A 25,368-nucleotide genomic window follows, 5' to 3' on the forward strand; every position below is an offset into this window, starting at 1 on the left:
ATCTTGGGAAGGTAGCCATTCAGAACAGAATAGCTCTTAACTATCTGTTAACAAATGAAGTTGGAACTTGTGCTGTTATAGGTGAGGAATGCAGCTTCTGGATTGAAGATGCACCTGATTCTATAGGCAGAAACACGGATAAGGTAAAGGAGCTGCAACAAAAAGCTATAGAGATATGTCCAAGGAGGGATGGAATCCTTTCTCTTGGATGGGGTCTGTGTTTGGTTAAACAATAACTCTCAAGTTTGCTAAAGCCCATAATGGTAGCAATAGGATTGATTGCATGGATTTTGATTGACTGGAAATTTTTAACATGCTGCGTTTCTCTTGCAGTAAATGAATTGAACATCGGACCGATAGGAAAGAGGAGACTACAGCTTCAGAGGCGACCGTCTGATAGCCAAGCTCGACTACCCATCTCTACTGACGGACCCTTTCAGCTTTTTGAGAGTTGGGTGGAGGACATCATCTCTGAAAATAGGGTCCCACACCTGCACCCCAACAGTTTGAGCACCACTCTTAGAAGAGTCAATGCCCTGAGACCACAGGGGGCCAGGCAGCTGCCAATGGTAGTTTGCCTAGCCTCTCACTTTGTCACTGGGGATGATTTTCATTCTTCAGGGATTCCTCCGGAGTGGTCCTTGTGGTGGGATGCAGGTCTGGACAGCTGTCGTCATCCTATTAGATAGATAAGAATGAATGTATGTATTGTAGAAATGTCCCCTATCATGGTCCCCATCTTGTGGTAATGTGTCCATTCAAACCGCCATATTGTAGAAATGATCCCAATCATGGTCCCCTTCTTGTAGTAATGTGCCCATCTTGGTCCCCATCTTGAGTTATGTCCAACATCCTGGTCCCAATCCTCATAACACGTGCCCTTTTTATGTTTAATATACACATTGGAATCATAAGAAAGATGACACTACAGCTACAGAGGCGACCGTCTGATGGCCCAGCTCGACTACCCATCTCTTCTGACTGACCCTTTCAGCTTTTTGAGAGTTGGGTGGAGGACATCATCTCTGAAAATAGGGTCCCATACCTGCACCCCAACAGTTTGAGCACCACTCTTGGAAGAGTCAATGCCCTGAGACCACAGTGGGGCAGGCAGCTGCCAAAGGTGGTTTGCCTAGCCTCTCACTTTGTCACTGGGGATGATTTTCATTCTTCAGGGATTCCTCCGGAGTGGTCCTTGTGGTGGGATGCAGGTCTGGTCAGCTGTCGTCATCCTATTAGATAGATAAGAATGAATGTATGTATTGTAGAAATGTCCCCTATCATGGTCCCCATTTTGTGGTAATGTGTCCATACAAACCGCCATATTGTAGAAATGATCCCAATCATGGTCCCCATCTTGTAGTAATGTGCCCATCTTGGTCCCCATCTTGAGTTATGTCCAACATCCTGGTCCCCATCCTCATAACACGTGCCCTTTTTATGTTTAATATACACATTGGAATCATAAGAAAGATGACACTACAGCTACAGAGGCGATCGTCTGATGGCCCAGCTCGACTACCCATCTCTTCTGACTGACCCTTTCAGCTTTTTGAGAGTTGGGTGGAGGACATCATCTCTGAAAATAGGGTCCCACACCTGCACCCCAACAGTTTGAGCACCACTCTTAGAAGAGTCAATGCCCTGAGACCACAGGGGGCCAGGCAGCTGCCAATGGTAGTTTGCCTAGCTTCTCACTTTGTCACTGGGGATGATTTTCATTCTTCAGGGATTCCTCCGGAGTGGTCCTTGTGGTGGGATGCAGGTCTGGACAGCTGTCGTCATCCTATTAGATAGATAAGAATGAATGTTTGTATTGTAGAAATGTCCCCTATCATGGTCCCCATCTTGTGGTAATGTGTCCATACAAACCGCCATATTGTAGAAATGATCCCAATCATGGTCCCCATCTTGTAGTAATGTGCCCATCTTGGTCCCCATCTTGAGTTATGTCCAACATCCTGGTCCCCATCCTCATAACACGTGCCCTTTTTATGTTTAATATACACATTGGAATCATAAGAAAGATGACACTACAGCTACAGAGGCGACCGTCTGATGGCCCAGCTCGACTACCCATCTCTTCTGACTGACCCTTTCAGCTTTTTGAGAGTTGGGTGGAGGACATCATCTCTGAAAATAGGGTCACACACCTGCACCCCAACAGTTTGAGCACCACTCTTAGAAGAGTCAATGCCCTGAGACCACAGTGGGGCAGGCAGATGCCAAAGGTGGTTTGCCTAGCCACTCACTTTGTCACTGGGGATGATTTTCATTCTTCAGGGATTCCTCCGGAGTGGTCCTTGTGGTGGGATGCAGGTCTGGACAGCTGTCGTCATCCTATTAGATAGATAAGAATGAATGTATGTATTGTAGAAATGTCCCCTATCATGGTCCCCATCTTGTGGTAATGTGTCCATACAAACCGCCATATTGTAGAAATGATCCCAATCATGGTCCCCATCTTGTAGTAATGTGCCCATCTTGGTCCCCATCTTGAGTTATGTCCAACATCCTGGTCCCCATCCTCATAACACGTGCCCTTTTTATGTTTAATATACACATTGGAATCATAAGAAAGATGACACTACAGCTACAGAGGCGACCGTCTGATGGCCCAGCTCGACTACCCATCTCTTCTGACTGACCCTTTCAGCTTTTTGAGAGTTGGGTGGAGGACATCATCTCTGAAAATAGGGTCCCACACCTGCACCCCAACAGTTTGAGCACCACTCTTAGAAGAGTCAATGCCCTGAGACCACAGGGGGGCAGGCAGCTGCCAAAGGTGGTTTGCCTAGCCTCTCACTTTGTCACTGGGGATGATTTTCATTCTTCAGGGATTCCTCCGGAGTGGTCCTTGTGGTGGGATGCAGGTCTGGACAGCTGTCGTCATCCTATTAGATAGATAAGAATGAATGTATGTATTGTAGAAATGTCCCCTATCATGGTCCCCATCTTGTGGTAATGTGTCCATACAAACCGCCATATTGTAGAAATGATCCCAATCATGGTCCCCATCTTGTAGTAATGTGCCCATCTTGGTCCCCATCTTGAGTTATGTCCAACATCCTGGTCCCCATCCTCATAACACATGCCCTTTTTATGTTTAATATACACATTGGAATCATAAGAAAGATGACACTACAGCTACAGAGGCGACCGTCTGATGGCCCAGCTCGACTACCCATCTCTTCTGACTGACCCTTTCAGCTTTTTGAGAGTTGGGTGGAGGACATCATCTCTGAAAATAGGGTCACACACCTGCACCCCAACAGTTTGAGCACCACTCTTAGAAGAGTCAATGCCCTGAGACCACAGTGGGGCAGGCAGATGCCAAAGGTGGTTTGCCTAGCCTCTCACTTTGTCACTGGGGATGATTTTCATTCTTCAGGGATTCCTCCGGAGTGGTCCTTGTGGTGGGATGCAGGTCTGGACAGCTGTCGTCATCCTATTAGATAGATAAGAATGAATGTATGTATTGTAGAAATGTCCCCTATCATGGTCCCCATCTTGTGGTAATGTGTCCATACAAACCGCCATATTGTAGAAATGATCCCAATCATGGTCCCCATCTTGTAGTAATGTGCCCATCTTGGTCCCCATCTTGAGTTATGTCCAACATCCTGGTCCCCATCCTCATAACACATGCCCTTTTTATGTTTAATATACACATTGGAATCATAAGAAAGATGACACTACAGCTACAGAGGCGACCGTCTGATGGCCCAGCTCGACTACCCATCTCTTCTGACTGACCCTTTCAGCTTTTTGAGAGTTGGGTGGAGGACATCATCTCTGAAAATAGGGTCACACACCTGCACCCCAACAGTTTGAGCACCACTCTTAGAAGAGTCAATGCCCTGAGACCACAGTGGGGCAGGCAGATGCCAAAGGTGGTTTGCCTAGCCTCTCACTTTGTCACTGGGGATGATTTTCATTCTTCAGGGATTCCTCCGGAGTGGTCCTTGTGGTGGGATGCAGGTCTGGACAGCTGTCGTCATCCTATTAGATAGATAAGAATGAATGTATGTATTGTAGAAATGTCCCCTATCATGGTCCCCATCTTGTGGTAATGTGTCCATACAAACCGCCATATTGTAGAAATGATCCCAATCATGGTCCCCATCTTGTAGTAATGTGCCCATCTTGGTCCCCATCTTGAGTTATGTCCAACATCCTGGTCCCCATCCTCATAACACGTGCCCTTTTTATGTTTAATATACACATTGGAATCATAAGAAAGATGACACTACAGCTACAGAGGCGACCGTCTGATGGCCCAGCTCGACTACCCATCTCTTCTGACTGACCCTTTCAGCTTTTTGAGAGTTGGGTGGAGGACATCATCTCTGAAAATAGGGTCCCACACCTGCACCCCAACAGTTTGAGCACCACTCTTAGAAGAGTCAATGCCCTGAGACCACAGTGGGGCAGGCAGCTGCCAAAGGTGGTTTGCCTAGCTTCTCACTTTGTCACTGGGGATGATTTTCATTCTTCAGGGATTCCTCCGGAGTGGTCCTTGTGGTGGGATGCAGGTCTGGACAGCTGTCGTCATCCTATTAGATAGATAAGAATGAATGTTTGTATTGTAGAAATGTCCCCTATCATGGTCCCCATCTTGTGGTAATGTGTCCATACAAACCGCCATATTGTAGAAATGATCCCAATCATGGTCCCCATCTTGTAGTAATGTGCCCATCTTGGTCCCCATCTTGAGTTATGTCCAACATCCTGGTCCCCATCCTCATAACACGTGCCCTTTTTATGTTTAATATACACATTGGAATCATAAGAAAGATGACACTACAGCTACAGAGGCGACCGTCTGATGGCCCAGCTCGACTACCCATCACTTCTGACTGACCCTTTCAGCTTTTTGAGAGTTGGGTGGAGGACATCATCTCTGAAAATAGGGTCACACACCTGCACCCCAACAGTTTGAGCACCACTCTTAGAAGAGTCAATGCCCTGAGACCACAGTGGGGCAGGCAGATGCCAAAGGTGGTTTGCCTAGCCTCTCACTTTGTCACTGGGGATGATTTTCATTCTTCAGGGATTCCTCCGGAGTGGTCCTTGTGGTGGGATGCAGGTCTGGACAGCTGTCGTCATCCTATTAGATAGATAAGAATGAATGTATGTATTGTAGAAATGTCCCCTATCATGGTCCCCATCTTGTGGTAATGTGTCCATACAAACCGCCATATTGTAGAAATGATCCCAATCATGGTCCCCATCTTGTAGTAATGTGCCCATCTTGGTCCCCATCTTGAGTTTTGTCCAACATCCTGGTCCCCATCCTCATAACACGTGCCCTTTTTATGTTTAATATACACATTGGAATCATAAGAAAGATGACACTACAGCTACAGAGGCGACCGTCTGATGGCCCAGCTCGACTACCCATCTCTTCTGACTGACCCTTTCAGCTTTTTGAGAGTTGGGTGGAGGACATCATCTCTGAAAATAGGGTCCCACACCTGCACCCCAACAGTTTGAGCACCACTCTTAGAAGAGTCGATGCCCTGAGACTACAGGGGGGCAGGCAGCTGCCAAAGGTGGTTTGCCTAGCCTCTCACTTTGTCACTGGGGATGATTTTCATTCTTCAGGGATTCCTCCGGAGTGGTCCTTGTGGTGGGATGCAGGTCTGGACAGCTGTCGTCATCCTATTAGATAAGAATGATTGTATGTATTGTAGAAATGTCCCCTATCATGGTCCCCATCTTGTGGTAATGTGTCCATCCAGACCCGATATTGTAGAAATGATCCCTATCATTGTCCTCATCTTGTAGTAATGTGACCATCTTTGTCAGAATCTTGGGTTATGTGAAAGATCCTGGTCCCCATCCTCGTCCTCATAACAAATGTGCCCTTTTCATGTATAATTTATACATTGGAATCATAAGAAAGATGACACTACAGCTACAGAGGCGACCGTCTGATGGCCCAGCTCGACTACCCATCTCTTCTGACTGACCCTTTCAGCTTTTTGAGAGTTGGGTGGAGGACATCATCTCTGAAAATAGGGTCCCACACCTGCACCCCAACAGTTTGAGCACCACTCTTAGAAGAGTCAATGCCCTGAGACCACAGGGGGGCAGGCAGCTGCCAAAGGTAGTTTGCCTAGCCTCTCACTTTGTCACTGGGGATGATTTTCATTCTTCAGGGATTCCTCCGGAGTGATCCTTGTGGTGGGATGCAGGTCTGGACAGCTGTAGTCATCCTATTAGATGAATGAATGTATGTGTGTGTACGCTTTATTAAAGATGGGGTGAATGTTTAGATGAAATGGCAACAATTGTGCAGCCAGGAATGGATGTCTGACATCCCATGATCTATGCAGACTAGCTGTATACTACGTGTAGTATGGGCTGTCCACAGGGGCCATTTCATGATAGGCAGGAACGTAGGCAGCTAGCTGATCTACTGTAATGTGCAATAATGAAATAAAATATTTGATTCGTAAAAAAAAAACGCTTTTGTGACTCCTTTTGTGAACAACTTGTACTAATCAAGAGCCACGGCCAGCGGAGCCACGCTGCTCTCCATCCAATCCCACGGAGACAGAGCTATTGTGCAAAGAACAATGGGCACAAATGTCAGGCTCTAGGTGTGTAAAGCTGGGGACACATACCCCAAAAGACTTGCAGCAGTAATTGTAAAGAACGTTATTGACTCAGGGGGGCTGAATACAAATGCACGTCCCAATATCAGATTTATATTTTTAAAATATGTAGAAATCCATGTATCATTTCCTTTACACATCACAAATACTTGCTTCTTTGTGTTGGTATGTCACATAAAAGCCCAATAAAATACACATAGGTTTGTGGGTGTAACGGTGAAAAGGTCACAGGTATGAATATTTTTTTAAGGCACTGTACATGGCACCAGGTGTACAAACTAAAGGGGGCTTTACATGCTACGACATCGCTAATGCAAACTCGTTGGGGTCACGGAATTGGTGACGCACATCCGGCCGCATTAGCGATGCCGTTGCGTGTGACACCGATGAGCGATTTTGCATTGTTGCAAAAACGTGCAAAATCGCTCATCGGTGACATGGGGGTCCATTCTCAAAAATCGTTACTGCAGCAGTAACGAGGTTGTTCCTCGTTCCTGCGGCAGCACACATCGCTCCGTGTGACACCGCAGGAACGAGGAAGCTCTCCTTACCTGCCTCCCGGCCGCTATGCGGAAGGAAGGAGGTGGGCGGGATGTTACGTCCCGCTCATCTCCGCCCCTCCGCTTCTATTGGGCGGCCGCTCAGTGACGTCGCTGTGACGCTGCACGGACCGCCCCCTTAGAAAGGAGGCGGTTCGCCGGTCACAGCGACGTTGCCGGGCAGGTAAGTATGTGTGACGGGTCTGGACGATGTTGTGCGGCACGGACAGCGATTTGCCCGTGCCGCGCAACAGATGGGGGCGGGTACCCACACTAGCGATATCGGGACCGATATCGCAGTGTGTAAAGCCCGCTTTAGTACAAGCTTTCTCCCCTGCAATACTGGTGAGGAGGCAGGAATTAGGCTACGTGCACACTGCGTCTGTGCTAACTCTCAGGCTTATATACTCCGGACACTTGTAATTGACAATGGGCACTGTCAGGACGGCTGCCTAGGCATCCATCCATCATAAGGAATAAAATAATAAACACATACTGCATATTATACAATTCTTTACAGCGGAGCTCTGCATAGGAAAGTGCATTCTGCTGAGATTTCCTGTATTTCCAAAATACACGATCAATATTATGGAGCTATAGGGAACAAGTACAAATATGGACCATAAAAAGAGCAATCATACGGTCGTGTGCAGCAGGACAATGACTGAAAGCTTACTATGAGCAGTCCTGCTGCTAAACTGCCAAAATACTGAAGGCTTCCCCAATACACAGCGCTATGCTTTTCTGTGAAATATGGAGACTTCTGAGTGAATAGTTTGAAGACAAGTTTATGGAGAAGAGTCTGCTGGATGGCTCCGCTCTGGCCTCTCCCCGTCTGGCACATTTGGTGGATTGGTGTCTATATATATATGTAGGGAAAGACCTGACCATTGAGCTTAGACCGACAGGAAGAATGGACCTTACCAGTGAACACTTCACAAGCTCAACTCTTTCACAAAGTACGATTACTCCGAGAAGTCACAGTGCCTGGCCTCACTCCCACTTATAAATATTCACTCCGATACTCATCCAGAAAAGTGGGACAAGTGTCATGCGGAGGCCATTCCATATGCAATGTGTGAGATTTTGCTGCCTAGCATCCGCATCACATGCGTATACCCTCCAAATGCAATGCATTTTCAACAATATCTTATACATACTATAATATTCAATGTAAATTAAAGCTAGTTGTCATAAGTAATAAATAGTGATGGGCGGACCCAGACTGTAAAAGTACGGATCCCACGGTTTCACACATACCCGAGTGCCGTGCACAGGGCCGGAATTCTCAAGGAAATTCTCTGGCTAATGATCCAGGTCCGGCACTCAGGTAATACAAAACAAAAAATAAAGAAAATAAGATTGAAGAGAAGGCTTCAATCCTACAGAGTCTTCGGCACGGCTGTAACTGCTTCCGGTTCGCTCAGTCTTCTTCCGGGGCCGCTCATTCTAGCTAATCCATATGCACTGCTTTCCCCACCCATGGCAGCCCTGGCATCTGTGATTGGTTGCACTCTGATGTGCCCCCAGCCTGTGTGACAGCGAGTCTGGCTTCTTACAATCATAGAGCCTGTCTGCGGCTCTATATATGGTGTAAAAATAAATCAATAAACCAAAAACAAAATTAGTGTTCCCATATTATGATACCCAGCACAGGTTATGCATACAGCTACAGACTACAGCCCCCAGCCGTGCGCTTATCTTGGCTGTGTATAAAAATAAGAGAAACCGCATGCGCCTTTTTTGTTTGTTGTTTTTTTTTTTTTTTTTTAATTATTTAAATAAAAAATAAAAATAAAACAAAAAGCAATGTGCGCTCTCCCCAATTTTGATACCCAGCCATGACAAAGCCTGACAGCTGGGGCTATTGCGATTGTTATTTTAGGCAAAACAAGTCACCAGTATTTTGTGCTAACACCTCTTCAACTAATGACAGCACTGAAAAATCTGCTGAAGTATATGTGGCGCCCCTGAGGCTTCCGTCGCCACAGGTCATTGCACCCCATCAGCGGTGTGATGCCCCATTCTGGGAGAGGAAGAGAGTGAACTCCGGTCCCCTGGTAAATCCACACTACACCCATTGTTAGGTACATACTAGGACCAGGGAAAGTGGCAGGCAACCCTCCCATGCTGCATGCTGGGAGGGGCCGTAAGACCCATCCCTGCTCCTATAGGTTACAGCTTAGCAACTGGGGAGGTGGGAGGAGCCATCTGAGAGCAGACAGAGAGGAAGGTCAAGTTTAGTTAGTCTACCTCAGGGAGTGAGAGAAGCAGCATGTAGTTGGAGGAGAAGAACGAGAGAAAGGAGGGAGGAGGAGGCCTGCTGGAGGCAGGCAAGGAGGAGAAAGAAAAGAAAGAAAGAAAGAAGGAAAGAAAGCTCCAAGTCAGACAGGAGCAGAGAAACTGAAGGAGACGCTTCCTGGTGAAGACCCTGGGACCCAGAGGTCCAGGTGACACCACGTAGGAGACAGAAGGAGTCGCAGGGCCGCGGGTAGTCCTGGAAGTATCACGAGCAGGCCTAGAGGTACCAAGGAGAGAGGGCCCTAGAAGTGCCACGGGTAGTTGTAGGCTGCGGTGGCCTGTTCCACAGTAACATCGGTGGAGAGACTAAGCTGCAACAGGGGACGGTCCCTAGAGACTGGAGGAGTGCAAAATCATCTCCAAACAGTAAAAACCGAGGCCCAGGGACGTTGTAAGCTCCCAGGGCCAGAACCCATAGCAGACTTCCAGAAAAGGGGTAATCAGCCGACAGGTGACCCCCCAGCCTGGAGGCTGTAGTGGAGGCCAAGCCAGGTCCATCCTAACAAAGGCAAGGCTAAGGAAGACAGCAGAAGAAAGAGACACTAAGAGAAGGGCACCGGCTTTTACTCTCTGAATCACCCAGAAACGGCGGAGGTCCCTGACAGTGGTCCCAGCAGTCTGAGGGTCCCTACAGCTGTGACAAGAACTGTGAGTAAAGAACTTGAACTGCACCCTTGAAGTGGTCTCTGTTATTTCAGCTGCATAGACATTCACAAGCACCAACTGTGCCCCGGGCATTGCTCCACCTGTGGGGAGCAGTACCACCATTGCTGCCATAACATCATCCCGGTGGCCTCACACAGCAGCGGCGGCTTAATAGCCGCATACCACAGGTGGCGTCACGAACACAAACTCTATTCACCTAGCCACATATTCTACTGACACCCACCAGGGCCACGGAGCCGGGCCCAGCCACCACTGACCACCACCGGACTAGTCCGGCCCGGCACCGGGTGTCCCATAGCCCTGGGGTGGGCGAGTCATATACATATACACTGAAGATACAGACTGGATATACGCATAAAAAACACACAGTGTAGTATATGTTTTTGATTGGACCCAAAAAAAATGTAAAATTATATTAAGTTAAATTCTTAAGATTTTATACCAGAAACATCAGCAAGAACAATATTAAAGCTAGAGTATTATAACTAATAAGGATGGCTTGTAGAAAGCTGCTAATAACGCACCAACACAGAATTAATCACTCGTACAACGTTATGACATATTTGATGTTCCCAATCTCCGAAATTCTAGATGTATCAATATCTCCCAGCGAATAATATACAAATTTCTAGATCGTGTGTAAATAGATTTACACACTTCATATTACGACATCTGTTATAAAGGATATTTTGTGCGCCCCCTATGGACAATTTGTAAAAACCAGGCTTAAAAGAAGACATATAAGTTATAAAGGAATAAAAATAACAAAAAAAGGTAAATGAAAAACTAAATAGGCACTGAATGCCTGCCAAATCTTACCTTGTCAAAAAAGCTGGTATCACACAAACATTTTCTAAAGAGTTTAATGTCCGACTCCAGGGAGCATCCAGAAGTCTGACGCCGGGTTAATGTCAGCACGCCGGAGGACCAGCAGAACCGTAATAAAGAATCCGGATTGATTGCTGCCGTACAGAAGTCAAGTGGCGGAAGCTCCTGAAAACTGGAGGTAATGGGATTATATTAATAGACGCACACAATCAGGAGTCAGCCCTGTATTCTGTATCCAGTGCGTCCACCAGCAGCTACACCACAAAATGGAGTGGGTCTGTGCGCCGCTCCCATGTATGAGCTCGGAGCCGGTGTAATGAGGTAAGCACTGCTCATTATCCTCGGGTAATGTAATTGGGATTAGATGGCACTACCTCCATGGCCGGCTGTGCGCAGAATCACTCCTTAAGGAGTTATAAACAAGAAAGGCTTTCATAACAAAATGTTCAAGTAGTCACGGACATGCTCGAGTCATGCTAAAGGCAACATCCCCGACAGGAACGACATAGGCTCTGCCCAGGGCCAGTGTCAGCACCCGGCATACCCGGGCAAATGCAGGGGCCCTGGAGAGCTGGGGGGGCCCACTCGGCCTCGTCACTTCAGCTGTCCCCGGGCCCTGCTCACCCTCCTTCAGTTCTGCTGCCCCCGGACCGAGTTCCGAGGACCGCAGTCCTCGGCAGGAAACTGTGGCTGCCGTCCCTTAGCTAGTTTCACACTTGCGTTGCAAAAAGTGTGATAATAAAGGCCAGGGATTCCAGTGAAATAACGCATTGTGTTACGTTTTCTTTAGCCAAGAGAGAGCCCTCATCATCACCGCACACATCCCGACATCACCGCACACATCCCGACATCACCGCACACATCCTGACATTACCGCACACATCCCGATATTACCGCACACATCCCGACATTACCGCACACATTCCGACATTACCGCACACATCCCGACATTACCGCACACATCCCGACATTACCGCACACATCCCGACATCACCGCACACATCCTGACATTACCGCACACATCCCGACATTACCGCACACATCCCGACATTACCGCCCACATCTTCACCGCACACATCCCAACATTACCGCCCACATCTTCACCGCACACATCCCGACATTACCGCCCACATCTTCACCGCACACACCCCGACATCATCGCACACATCCCGACATCCCCTCACACATCCCGACACTACAGCCCTCATCATTACCGCACACACACCGGCACTACCGCACCCATCATCACCGCGCACAAACACACCGGCATTACCTCAGTGACGTCCCCGGAGGGGTATTTGGGGATTTTAATAAAATGGTGAAAGAGGGTGGGTGTTTTTGTCTTTTATTCCAAATAAAGGATTTTTTCGGGTGTATGTGTTTATTTACTTTCACTTACAGGTTAATCATGGAAGGTATCTTGGGGAGACGCCTGCCATGATTAACCTAGGACTTAGTGGCAGCTATGGGCTGCTGCCATTAACTCCTTATTACCTCGATTGTCACCGCACCAGGGCAATTCGGGATGAGCCGGGTTGAGTTCCGGGACTGTCGCATCTAATGGATGCGGCAATTCCGGGCAGCTGCTGGCTGATATTTTTAGGCTGGGGGGCTCCCCATAACGTGGGGCTCCCCATCCTGAGAATACCAGCCTTCAGCCGTGTGGCTTTAACTTGGCTGGTATCAAAATTGGGGGGGACCGCATGCCGTTTTTTTAAAAATTAATTTATTTATTGTACAGCATGATATAGACTCGCCCACCGGTGGCTGTGATTGGTTGCAGTGAGACAGCTGTAATTCAGCGTGGGGGCGGGTCTGACTGCAACCAATCATAGGCGCCGGTGGGCGGGGGAAGCAGTGAATACGAGAATAATGGGCGGCAGGCTTTATCAAAAGAGGAAAAACCGCCGGAGCAGTGTGAGTGTGTCTGTATGTATGCAGCAGAGCAGTGTGTGTCTGTATGTATGCAGCAGAGCTGTGTGTGTGTCTATATATGCAGCAGAGCTGTGTCTGTATGTATGTATGCAGCAGAGCAGTATGTGTGTGTCTGTATGTATATGCAGCAGCAGTGTGTGTGTGTCTGTCCGTATGTATGCAGCAGAGCAGTGTGTGTGTCTCTGTATGTATGCAGCAGAGCAGTGTGTGTCTGTATGCAGCAGAGCTGTGTGTGTCTGTCTGTCTGAGGGCATGTATGATGTGTATCTATGTATGTCAGTGTATATGACTGTATAGATTTGTCTGTTTATATGTATTTTGTGAGTTTGTCTTTAAATATGTATATGTACGTATCTGTGTATGTGTGTGTGTCTGCGTGTTTATGGGGCCCACTGGGACTCTTCCGCCCGGGGTCCACAAAAACCTGGAGCCAGCCCTGGCTCTGCCTACAGGAATTTTACTAAACTTTCTGGCCTGGGTGAAACATGAACAGTTCAGACGACGGCTGTGCAAAGCCGGCTACAAATACATAATAAATATAGAGATGTTTGGAAGAGAAACATGCAAGTCCTGGCTGAAGTTTCCCAAACAAAAATGTGCCGATTGCATAAACCGTCCAGCACGCAGAGGTCTTCCTGCATTACACAGGCTGCACTGAATTCACAGTCTCACTCTATTCTAAAACCACAAATATACAATAGAACAGCTGTATACGGTTTTTTAGAATAAGTTTACCCCCCTACACATTAAAATTGGCCAAACCTGCCAGAATCATGCGACACCCCAATGTTTATGGGGCTCACCCGACTCTCTGGGGCCAGCGCATTGGAACTCCAACAGCCGATCCTCTTGTTCATTAAGAGAAAAGCCACTGCCAATGGGATCTGGCGGCAACTCTCTGATAGAGAACACAGGACCAAAGATTCCTGTATGGGGAGATCGGGAGAGAAAGCTATCTAATGTGTTTGGGGGCCTTTAGAAAAAAATTATTAAGGTTCTGTGCACACCTGCATTCCTTATTTCTGTTACACTGCTCTGTCAGAAGAGAAGCGCTATGAAAATATCACCAGTGTCACTCAGTCTCATATCGGACCTCAATGGTACTTGATGAACCCCAATGACTATAACGGGGTCAGTTTGGTTTCTGCCATATTTTGCTTTTTTTTGTCATCTGGTTCTGTGCCTACCTCCAGTCTAGATGTGAACAGAGCCTTATAGAAATGTATAGTGCTGCAAAACATCTCTACACGACATAACCAATGAGTGAGTTTTCCTGCTGCTGAACCTCTAAGTGTTATAAAGGGCAGAATCATGCCCTATGATACCACCTCACCGCAACGCAGGAGACCGGATGTAGTTTGCTTTAAGTAAATACAGGAGATAATTGTAGCTTGTGGAAGATTACGGGAAAGCATATGAAAATGTGCACATCCTACACACACACTGCAGATGGACACTTTCTGGACTGAACCGACACGGACATTGGGGCCCCATGGCCAATCCTAGGGATAGGAGTAAAACCGGGATGTATAAACACATATCATGGATCCTGGAAAAGAAAGTTCCATGCCAGAGAGTAGTGTCTAATGAAGAGCCATGGATCTAATAAGGTTTTTTTTATGTCTGATTCAAGCAATTACGAGGTTTTTTTAATAGTCGCTACGGCAGTGGTCGGCGTGAGGCACCTCACCTTTAAAGAAACCTGTCACCACTTTTTTGGCCTATAAGCTGCGGCCACCACTACCGGGCTCTTATATACAGCATTCTAACATGCTGTATATAAGAGCCCAGACCAGGGGTATAACATAAACAACACTTTATAATACTTTCCTAACGGTCGCACGGTGGGCCTTATGGTCATGTCCGTTCTCGGGTGCCGGCTCCGCCTCTTTCGGCCATCTTCGTCCTCTTTCTGAATCCTGGGTGCATGACGCGGCTACGTCATAGACACTCAACAGTCCTGCGCAGGCGCACTACAATACTTTGATCTGCCCTGCTCAAGACAGATCAAAGTGCGCCTGCTCAGGACCTGAATGCCGGCGAGTGTGTATGACGTCGGACCAGTCATGCACCATGGCTAGAGAAGAAGGAGCACAAAGATGGCCAAAAGAGGCGGCGCTGGCACCAGACAATGGAGATGCCCATAAGGCCCACTGCGCGACCTTCAGGTAAGTGTACCGCCCCGCGGGCTCAGCTGCGACCGCCGAGCCGCTCGGATCCGTGCTCGTACGGTGGGTGGCTCGAGCTTCTCACAGACCCGGGGGTCACGTTGCTCTGTAAGGGGGTTGGCGCTACACGCAGGGACTTCGGTGGGGAGTTCCACGGCCGGGGTCCGCGGTGGTTTGTAAGGGATGTAAGTTCGTGACGCCACCCATGGGTTGTGGTGAATGGATGGACACCACCGCTGCCGTTAACTAGGCCTCCCGGGGACGGTGTTGCGCAGCTTGGTGTTTACCCCTCCGTGGGTAGGGGAGTGATTGTCCCGGGGGCCCGAGGGAGGTGCTGAGGCGTGGGGACGGGTGCGTGCTGGGTGCTGGTGCAGTGCGGTGCACGGCACGAAGGCGCTGGTGTACTCACTATGACACAACACACTGGAGTCTCTGGTAAACCAAACGGGATGATGAATGGGGCCCGCAGCCGGCTGCAGCTTCTCCCTTAACAGGTTGGTTGTTTCCGCCTTTCTCCTGCACCTCCTTATGTGAATGTTTTGACTCCTATGCCTAAGCAACGGTAGTCTGCTCCCTGGCTTGCTGGGTGTCAGGAGAGCCCTCTTTGCCCGCAGACGCTGGCCCCTTGGGTCTCTATGCCTTGGCAATGGCTTTACCCTAATGGTTGGGCTGTTGTCTTCAGTCGGGTCTTGTGTGGGAAAGGTCCTAAAGTCCAGTCCTCAATCAATTGATTTGACTCAGCCCTGTGGATTCTGGGCTTCGTACTGGGTCTGAGTACCCCTCCTGGTGCTCCGGTTTCCAATTGGCTCCCCGGTTCGGCACCGGCGGGCCACCGCCCGACCCCGGTCCCTACAGGTCCACCGGCTGTAATCCCAGCTCCTGCAGGCGGCCACCACCGTCTGCCTCCTTGCCAGAGGTGACTGGGCTCCAACCCAGACACCTGAGTAGACTATTGGCAGGCCTGGTCACAGATCTGCCCTTGAAGTTGACTTCTCTAGAACTACTCTCTATAACTCCTCTCAAGAACTCCTCTGTTACGGGGGGCTGTCTGATAATAACTGAAAGGAGTATCAGACAGTCAGGGTCCACCGTGCAAAGACTTTGCTGCAGACTATGGCAGAGTGCAATACCTCTGTTAACTCACAGAAGAATCTAATAAGTAAGTAAAGCAATTCCTCCCTTACTTGGAGGGTGTGTGGAATGATCTCTGTTAATAATCACAGAGACAAAGGCAATGTGTGCGAAATGGCACCTACCTAGGTCCGCTCTTCTAGTGGTGCAAAAGAGACGAACAGCAGCGTAAGCCGCACAAAGCTCCTACCTGCGTTCGCTCCACTAGTGTGCGAGGACACGAACCACTAGATATGGCACCTGCCTAGGTCCGCTCTTCTAGTGGTGCAAAAGAGACGAACAGCAGCGTAAGCCGCACAAAGCTCCTACCTCTGTTCGCTCCCCTAGTGTGCGAGGATACGAACAACTGCCAGACGCAGTATAAGGAACGTTACCCTAGCGGCAACGTCCACCTACGAGTAGAATCACAAGGCCCAGCCAGACCATGTGCCTCAGGCACCTGCCTATGTCCGCTCCCCTAAGAGGTAAGGATACGGACAGCAGCCGAAGCTGTAAGGTATAAGAACGCTACCCTGCCGGTAGCGCTCACCTAGCATAGACAGAGGAATGCCTAGAGGAACGCGCACAGAGCGTCTACTCATATGCATGAACCAAGAGGACTGAGCACCATGCGGCGTGTATCAGGGTCTTATATAGACTCTGTGCCTCATCCAAGATGGAGGACACCAGAGCCAATCCGCTGCCAGAACGACAGGAGTGACGTCATGCTGGCCTATCACCGAGCAAGACGTCACAAGCACATGACCAGCGACCAATCGGCATAGAAGGTGTCAGAGACATGTGACCTTGTGTCAGCGATGATGTCACCCGCACATGTGCAATGGCTCCAAGATTGGACTTAGTCTCCGGCGCTCGCACATGTGCAGTAGCAAGAAATCTGGACTTAGTCTCCAGCGCTCGCACATGTGCAGTAGCAAGAAATCTGGACTTAAGGCTACTTTACACACTGCGATATCGGTCTCGATATCGCTAGTGTGCGTACCCGCCCCCATCTGTTGCGCGACACGGGCATATCGCTGCCCGTGCCGCACAACATCGCCCAGAGCCATCACACATACTTACCTGTCCGGCGACGTCGCTGTGACCGGCGAACCGCCTCCTTTCTAAGGGGGCGGTCCGTGCGGCGTCACAGCGACGTCACTGAACCGCCGCCCAATCGCAGCGGAGGGGCGGAGATGAGCGGGACGTAACATCCCGCCCACCTCCTTCCTTCCGCATAGCGGCCGGGAGGCAGGTAGGGAGACGTTCCTCGCTCCTGCGGCGTCACACGCAGCGATGTGTGATGCCGCAGGAACGAGGAACAACCTCGTTACTGCTGCAGTAACGATAATTGGGAATGGACCCCCGTGTCACCGATTAGCGATTTTTCACTGTTTTGCAACGATGCAAAATCGCTAATCGATGTCACACGCAACGGCATCGCTAATGCGGCCGGATGTGCGTCACGAATTCCGTGACCCCAACGACTCCGCATTAGCGATGTCGTAGCGTGTAAAGCCCGCTTAAGTCTCCAGCGCTCGCACATGTGCAGTAGCAAGAAATCTGGACTTAGTCTCCAGCGCTCGCACATGTGCAGTAGCAAGAAATCTGGACATAGTCTCCAGTGCTCGCAGCAACCGTAACAGTACCTCCCCCTCAAGGGCCCCCCTCCCGGCGACGCAGGTAATCGGCAACTAAGTCGGGAGCATGGACAGCCTCCTCAGGCTCCCAAGAGCGATGTTCCGGGCCATAGCCCTCCCAATCTATCAAGAAGAACCTGCGCCCTCTAACCATCTTAGAACCAACTATGGCTCGTACCTCATAGCTAGAGCGAGAGGAATCAGAGGCAGGAGAGTGCACTTCACGAGCGTGAGGTAAAATAGCCGGCTTTAGCAGTGAGACATGGAATTTGTCATGAATCCTAAGATGGACAGGTAACTTCAATTGATAGACTACAGGATTTACCTGTCGAAGAACCTCATAAGGACCCAGGAAGCGAGGAGCAAATTTGACAGAGCTCACTCTAAGTTTCACGTGTTTTGCAGAGAGCCACACAAAGTCCCCTGGAGAAAAGACAGGAGCCGAGCGACGAAACCGATCGGACACCGTCTTCATACGGTCCTTAGCTGCTTGGATCGACTCTTGAGTCCGATCCCAAACCTCTCTGGCATTAGTTGCCCAGTCGGCCACAAGAGGAGGAGGTGCAGCAGCGGGAAACGGTACTGGTACCCTAGGGTGTTGCCCATTATTGAGTACGAACGGTGTCTGCCCAGTGGCCTCAGCCAGCGAATTGTTAAGGGCAAATTCTGCCCAGGGTAGGAGGGAGGACCAGTTATCGTGGTTCTCAGCAACAAAGTGTCGAAGGTATATAATCATAGATTGATTGGTACGTTCAACCAAACCATTAGTCTCCGGATGGTATGCCGAAGAGAGATTCAACTCAATTTGCAGAAGGCTACAAAGATCTCGCCAGAAACGGGAAGTAAATTGCGGGCCTCTATCACAAATGATACGATCTGGCATCCCGTGAAGCCTAAAGACATGCTTGAGGAATAGTTTGGCTAGTACCCTGGAAGATGGGATTCTCGATAACGGTACGAGATGAACCATCCGGGAGAAATGGTCCGTAATGACCCACACAAATCTATGTCCCTGTGAACATGGAAGATCACCCACAAAGTCCATGCCTACCACCTCCCATGGTCTATCTGGCACTGGTAAAGGATGCAAGAGCCCAGCCGGTCTCTGCCGTAATGGACGGTTGCGAGCACACGAGTAGCAGGAACCGACATATCTCTTGACGTGGCTGGCTAAGTGTGGCCACCAATACCACCTCTCCAGTAACTCTCGTGTCCGCCTAATACCAAAATGCCCACCCACCTTTGAGGTGTGGGCCCATGACAGTATATCATTCTGTCGATCAGGCGGAACAAAGGTCTTGCCCGGTGGGATTTGGTCTAACGTCACAGGGGAGAGCGTATGAAAAACCCTGGAGGGAAGGATAAGACGAGGTTCGTCAATCTCTTCCTGGGTAGAAAGCATAGAGCGAGACAGGGCGTCTGCCTTGTTATTCTTACTCCCAGACAGATAGTTGATGGAGAAGTGAAAGCGGGAGAAAAACAAGGACCAGCGGGCTTGGCGAGGATTCAGACGCTGAGCGGTTTGTAAGTACGTCAGATTCTTATGGTCTGTATAGACCTGGAAAGGATGTTTCGCTCCTTCCAGCAAGTGACGCCACTCCTCCAAGGCTAATCTCAAGGCGAGCAGTTCCCTATCCCCAATGGTATAGTTTCTCTCTGCCGGTGAAAAGGTTTTAGCAAAGAAGAAACACGGCCTTTTTCTACCTGCACCGTTCTTTTGATACAAGACCGCACCAGCACCCACTGAAGAGGCATCAACCTCTAAGAGGAAGGGCTTATTCTCATCGGGTCTTTGAAGAACGGGAGCAGTTGAAAAGTGTCTTTTTACTGCCTCAAAAGCCTGAGATGTCTCAGTAGACCAGGCTTTGGGATTAGCACCTTTCTTAGTCAAGGCCACCAAAGGGGCCACCAAAGTAGAAAAATGGGGTATGAACTGCCTGTAATAATTTATGAATCCTAAGAAGCGTTGCACCGCCTTCAAGGAATGAGGTTCGGACCATTGCAGGACAGCAGAGAGCTTCGCAGGATCCATAGCCAGACCCTCTTGTGAGATAATGTAACCCAAAAAAGGCAATGAGGACTGCTCGAATACACATTTCTCGAGTTTAGCAAACAATGAGTGCTCCCTTAAACGGGAAAGGACACGAACGACATCCTGACGATGAGTCTCCAGATCAGGATAAAAAATCAGGATGTCGTCCAGATACACCACTACTGAGGATAACAGTAAATCCCTGAACACATCGTTTACGAAGTCCTGAAATACTGCAAGTGCATTACATAACCCAAAAGGCATGACGAGGTATTCATAGTGACCGTCTCGGGTGTTAAAAGCGGTCTTCCATTCGTCACCCTTTCGAATTCGTACCAAGTTATACGCACCCCGCAGATCCAACTTCGTAAAAACTTGAGCTCCTCTCAGTCTGTCAAAGAGCTCCGAAATTAAAGGTAATGGGTATTTGTTCTTTATTGTGATTGCGTTGAGACCCCTGTAATCTATGCAGGGACGCAAATCACCCTCTTTCTTCCGAACAAAGAAAAACCCAGCTCCCGCGGGAGAGACAGACTTACGAATGAACCCCTTCTCTAAACTCTCTCTTATATAGGTCGACATGGCCTCCGACTCAGGTATCGACAGGGGGTAAACCCTGCCTTTAGGTGGAACCGAACCTGGGATAAGGTCTATGGCACAGTCATACGGCCTATGGGGTGGAAGAACCTCAGCACCCTGTTTGGAGAACACGTCAGCGAAATCCAAATAGGGTGTAGGTATGGGAGAGAGATCAGTTGATGCAACCGCAATGACCTTAGGTGGTAAGGGAAGACATCGGGACTGACATTTCGAACCCCAACTAATAATGCTGTCAGACTCCCAGTCAATGTGAGGAGCATGAGTCCGAAGCCATGGAAGACCCAGAAGGACGTCGTCTATACCCTCAGGCAAAACAAGAAAAGAAATCTCCTCTATGTGACCCTGAGACAGGGAAAGGCGCAAGGGAACTGTCCTCAATGTAATGGAGTCAGACAACATAGTTCCATTAACAACACGGACAGGAATAGGCGCCTCTAACATGATAGAGGGAATATTGTGTCCCTTTACAAATCCTGAGGACACAAAAATCCCGTCAGCTCCGGAATCCACAAAAGCCATAATAGGCCATGTATTCTCAGATAACGAGAGCTGACCTGGGATACAACACTTAGAGGGTGCAGAAGACGTCTCTAGTAACCCCCCTCTAATGGTTACTAGGCCAGGAAGTTTCCCTGACAACTAGGACACTTGTTGGCATAGTGCCCAGCCTGACGACATACGTAACATATAGGAGGACAAGACTTGCGTAGTCTGGAGGACGTATGACCTAACTGCATAGGAGTGGGAGATGTTTCAGATGCTGAGGAAGATGGTAGTGGACCCTCAACAACTGGAATAGCCCGATGCTTAGGGCGTGAGGAAGAGACCTCGAGTCTACGTTCCTTATGGCGTACATCGATCCTCGTTGCTACTGTGATCAAGTCCTCCAGAGAAGCAGGGACCTCACGAGTAGCAAGGGCATCCTTGACATAGCCTGCCAACCCTCTCCAGAAGATAGGAATCAACACCTTCTCTGGCCAATCTAGTTCTGCCACCAGAGTTCTAAAAGCAATGGCATAAGAACTAGTGGATAACGAACCCTGAGATAGATCTAACAGTCTCAGGGCCGCATCATGGGTAACCTGCGGACCCATGAATACCGCCTTAAGAGCATCAAGAAAGTCTTGATGTCTCAGAGTAACCACATCAGAGCGCTCCCATAGGGGAGTCGCCCATTCTAAGGCTTTGTCCTGAAGTAAGGATATGATAAAGCCTACTCTGGACCTCTCCGTAGAGAAGCGAGAAGAGTTGACCTCTAGGTGTATCTGACACTGACTAATGAAACCACGACATGATCTGGCATCGCCAGAATATCTGTTTGGCAGAGCAAGTCGAGGATCATGTGCAGATGTCACCATGGTCTGAGGTTTATCCTCTATACTCTTGAGCCGTGACTCAAGTACTTGTATGTAACGGTGTAACTGCTGATATTCTGCCATAACTGCCAGACCCTAGGCTCAGTCCTAATGTTACGGGGGGCTGTCTGATAATAACTGAAAGGAGTATCAGACAGTCAGGGTCCACCGTGCAAAGACTTTGCTGCAGACTATGGCAGAGTGCAATACCTCTGTTAACTCACAGAAGAATCTAATAAGTAAGTAAAGCAATTCCTCCCTTACTTGGAGGGTGTGTGGAATGATCTCTGTTAATAATCACAGAGACAAAGGCAATGTGTGCGAAATGGCACCTACCTAGGTCCGCTCTTCTAGTGGTGCAAAAGAGACGAACAGCAGCGTAAGCCGCACAAAGCTCCTACCTGCGTTCGCTCCACTAGTGTGCGAGGACACGAACCACTAGATATGGCACCTGCCTAGGTCCGCTCTTCTAGTGGTGCAAAAGAGACGAACAGCAGCGTAAGCCGCACAAAGCTCCTACCTCTGTTCGCTCCCCTAGTGTGCGAGGATACGAACAACTGCCAGACGCAATATAAGGAACGTTACCCTAGCGGCAACGTCCACCTACGAGTAGAATCACAAGGCCCAGCCAGACCATGTGCCTCAGGCACCTGCCTATGTCCGCTCCCCTAAGAGGTAAGGATACGGACAGCAGCCGAAGCTGTAAGGTATAAGAACGCTACCCTGCCGGTAGCGCTCACCTAGCATAGACAGAGGAATGCCTAGAGGAACGCGCACAGAGCGTCTACTCATATGCATGAACCAAGAGGACTGAGCACCATGCGGCGTGTATCAGGGTCTTATATAGACTCTGTGCCTCATCCAAGATGGAGGACACCAGAGCCAATCCGCTGCCAGAACGACAGGAGTGACGTCATGCTGGCCTATCACCGAGCAAGACGTCACAAGCACATGACCAGCGACCAATCGGCATAGAAGGTGTCAGAGACATGTGACCTTGTGTCAGCGATGATGTCACCCGCACATGTGCAATGGCTCCAAGATTGGACTTAGTCTCCGGCGCTCGCACATGTGCAGTAGCAAGAAATCTGGACTTAGTCTCCAGCGCTCGCACATGTGCAGTAGCAAGAAATCTGGACATAGTCTCCAGTGCTCGCAGCAACCGTAACATCCTCTCAGTAACTACTGCTTTTTCCCGCCTCCAGGCCTGTGAACTCCTTGGTGAGTGGAGCCAACCACCTGGCTCCGCCCCCTGGTGTGGACATCAAACCTGGAGGGTGGTGACAAGATTTTGAAGTTTGGCTGCTGTCACCTTTTTAGGGAGGGGGGTGTGTGTGCATGGGACTACCTGGGACGACCTGACTAGTCCAGGGCGTCACAGTGGCATATGTGTGGATGATGTAGGATGTGTCATCCACGGGAGGCTGGTAAGGAGGATGGCAATGGAAGGAATATAGAGGAGGCACCAGACCGAGAGAAGTGACGCCCATTGGACACAACCTCCCCCATAATCTTTTTTATGTTCTACAGAGTTGCCTGGGCATTAATATACAGTATTCTAGAGTGGTGTATATAAAGGATGACTGATTCTGGCTGCAGCTTATAGGGGTCAAATATGGTGATAGGTTCTCTTTAAAACTTAATTCTTTGATTGTGTGAGAATGGCTGCACCCAATAATGTTTATGATACACCGTTGGATTCAGAATCTCTTTCCCTATATCATGCTGCTCTCTCTGGTAAGGTACAATAAACCTGCTGACAGATTCCCTTTAAAGCCATTCATTCTTTTTTTCAGATCAAGTTCTGAGGCACTGGGGTCACATTACATTACAAGGGGAAATAAGATTTTCTCTACAGCACGTGTCTGATATTTGATAACATCTTATTTACAATGCTGCTGGTATAATGATATAATCCACTGCGTTTCATTGCCTCTGCACATGCCCTTAGGACCTTCTGCATTCAGGAATGCCCCAAAATGTCCACTTTTGGCTTTGGTTTATAAGGGAATGTGCCAGCAAAAACAAGAATGTTGGCAAGTGTGTGGTAGTTATGTGCCTGCACCCACAGATGCAGAAATTCGGTAAGGACAATGGTACTTTTTCCCCCCAGCATTTGTCAGGAATAATTTACAAGGCTAAGAATCCACAGTCAAAACATTTTTCTTTTAAGTAAAAGGTTTGATATTTACAGGATCAGATAAAGCTCCTGGGATCATCGCTTTCTCAGTAGCTCCATCTGGTCTATTTTACAGTGTTTAATGTTAAATTAGAGTATTACTGAGGTGCAGCACAATAGTCATGTACTGTTAATTGGCCTGGTGCCAGTGTTACCTTCAATATTACAACAAATCATACCCTGAAGTTTCAATATGTTAAATATCTATTGATTTGATTTTATTTTACTATTATTTCTTTTTCACAACTTGGTTGATAATTATGAGACACCTTCGTGTGCCCCCAAAAATATGAATGCCATGCACATCCTAAATAAATGTATACTTCTCACTGTGCCCCTGAATACTTGTGCTCCCAAAGTTTGTCATCCAGCCTGATGTCTTTTGGTCGGACTTTTCAAGACCATTTCAAATCAGTGCAATGCCCATTATTTTGTGGAAACGTCATGATCTTTCAGTGTATGGGTTGAAACCTGCCATAAGTCCAATGGACAATCCATGTCAAGATCCAGCTACCTGGAGTTAAAGAGTAAACTGGGTGGCACAGTGGCTCAGTGGTTAGAGCTGGGGTCCTGGGTTCAATTCCCACCAAAGACACCATCTGCAAGGAGTTTGTATGTTCTCCCCGTTTTTGCGTGGGTTTCCTACGGGAAATCCGATTTCCTCCCACACTCCGAAAACATACTGATAGGAAATTTAGATTGTGAGCCCTAATGGGGACAGTGTTGCCAATGAATGTGGAATTAATAGCGCTATATAAATGAATAAAAATTATAAATAGCATTTTAATTATTTTTATAAATCAATACTACATGTGAAAATAAGAAACTTGGTAACATATCTTAAGAAACATCTGCTCCTTTCTCCTCCGGTTCTGATCTTTCGTTCTCGATTCATAGGCAAATTTTGTCTACAGTGAATACAGACTTTCCCATTACTAAGATATGAGATAGCAGTTGGTGCTCATAAAGTTCCTGTCACACGGTATTTGGCTCTAAACTCGTTGAGTGTCAAGGCGACATCTGACGCTGTTCACACTGCATAGTCTGACATTCCACACTATGGCTCCTTTGGTGCTTCTGTGTTACACAGACAGGCTCTGTGTTCTCATAAATGATCAGGTTTGCAGGAGTTAATTTATGCTAGCCTGGTTACCTTTTAGATCACATGTTGTGGGAGACCTATCACAGACACTCTCTGCCTTTTTAAGATGGAAGAGCCTGTCTTCCCATGTCGACTATATAGCTTTAGCTACACCGGTCTGTGTACTGTTGTATACTAGTCCGGAAGGCGATTGTATTGCTTTTTGCATGGAGTTATTGTGGAGTTCTCCTGTCGTCTCAATTCCTCCCTGCTCTTATTTTTCTCCTTATCACTTGTTTAATACCACTGTA

At 48.4% G+C, this 25,368-nt stretch overlaps 1 long non-coding RNA gene across 1 annotated transcript in view; it reads left to right on the forward strand.

Moving 5' to 3' along the window:
- LOC142301028 (uncharacterized) overlaps positions 1-2,230 on the forward strand; it is a 94,923-nt gene extending 92,693 nt beyond the window's left edge. The window contains exon 3 of the long non-coding RNA XR_012752688.1: positions 334-2,230. This is a non-coding gene — a long non-coding RNA (uncharacterized LOC142301028). The remainder of the gene's footprint in view (positions 1-333) is intronic.
- Positions 2,231-25,368: the final 23,138 nt, after the last annotated feature.

Source organism: Anomaloglossus baeobatrachus, chromosome 1 (assembly GCF_048569485.1).
Source record: "Anomaloglossus baeobatrachus isolate aAnoBae1 chromosome 1, aAnoBae1.hap1, whole genome shotgun sequence".
NCBI classification, from domain to species: Eukaryota; Metazoa; Chordata; class Amphibia; order Anura; family Aromobatidae; genus Anomaloglossus; species Anomaloglossus baeobatrachus.